Below are 1,588 nucleotides of genomic sequence, written 5' to 3' on the forward strand. Positions count from 1 at the left end.
GGCAGGTAGGCAGAGGAAGAGGGTGAGATTAAGTCGGTTAAAAATGGCGGGGAAAAAGGAGATGGTTTGTTAAAGAAGAATGGAAGAAAGTGTAAGCAGAGTGAGTTGAAGACAGGAGGAGAAATGGAAGTGAATGAGGGCGAAGTATTGGAGGTGGTAGGTGTGGTGAAGTTCTCAGAGCCTGAGGCTTGCACCAAGGGTCATAATAAAGATGAGTCTGTGACAGTAGGAGTAAAGTTTTTGGAAAAAGTAGACCCTTTCCTTTTGGCTGATCCATTTGAGGTTTCAGGATGGGTGAAAACAGAGTTGGGTGCTGTGAGGGTTACCAGAAGTGGTCTTGTGATAATTATATGTGGTTCTGCTGGTCAGAGGGAGCAGCCGCTTTGTGTTAAACGAATGGGGGCAAGAGATGTGAACCGTTTTGTTCTCAAGAAAAGAGCGGCATTGAAAGGAGTGATTACTGGGGTAGCGGTAAATGTGAAAGCTGACCAACTGAAGGGGAAAGGTGTTTGTGATGCTTGTCGTTTGGTGTGACTCAGACAGGGTGGCGTGAGTGGAGAAACACTCATTGTTCTTTTGAGTTGTGATGTTGAGTCTTTTCCCAACAAAGTGATGTTAGGATATATAAGTTATCCTGTACGAGCTTTAGTGCCAACTATATTACGTTGTTACAGGTGTCAGGCTTATGGGCATGTGGCAGCAGTGTGTAGGAGGGAGGTTCCTAGGTGTGAGAAGTGTTTAGAAGGGCACGAGACAAAGGAATGTGTAGCATTGGGGAAGGTAGTGGTATGTGTTAATTGTAGGGGTGCCCATGGGGCTGGGGATTAGAAATGTCCCGTTCGAGAGAGGCAGGTTGAGGTTTCCAGGGTTAGAATAGCGCAGAAGTTGTCATATGCTGAGGCAGTGAAGAAAGTAGAGGAATATGGGTCAAGGGGGAGGGCTCCTGAAAGGAGTAGTAGATCTGTACCAGTACAGAGGGATAGGCCAACAAGCTATATATACTTCAGTGAGATTGCATTTTTTAAACATTTATAGTAATGGTTATCAACTGTACTGCAGGGATGGAACGTAAAGTGGGAGAAAATAGAGGTTGTGGTGGCAGCTGCAGAGAGGTATTTGGGTGACATCAGAAGAGTTACAGGATGTGTTAAGTGGTGATGTCACATCCTTTCAGGCTGTTGGTCTGAAGTAGGACTAAATAGATTTAAATAGTGGAGTATGAAATGTATTATTATTTTTGTGAGTGTAGTGTTAGATGGTAGGGTATTTATTGTATTTGTATGTTATATACATTTAAAAAATACAATATATATTTTTTAATTTAGCAAAGTATAAGGGAATTATACTCCAGTGTAGTAGGTGGTGGTAGCGCAACATTTACTAGATGCCAACTGCCGTTCAATCTCATCGAAGAAGACAGACAGACAAGCAGGAAAGATGCCAGCGTCAGGGAGGACTCCTTTATTATCCTCTAACAACACTGGACTAAACAGCACAGTTGAACAATCAAACATTGAAGACGAAGATGGACAGGACTTATGGTGGGAGCAAATGACACATGTCTGTTTAGATCCAGGATGAGCTTTTA

This window comes from Salvelinus fontinalis, chromosome 32, assembly GCF_029448725.1.
Source record: "Salvelinus fontinalis isolate EN_2023a chromosome 32, ASM2944872v1, whole genome shotgun sequence".
Taxonomy (NCBI): Eukaryota; Metazoa; Chordata; class Actinopteri; order Salmoniformes; family Salmonidae; genus Salvelinus; species Salvelinus fontinalis.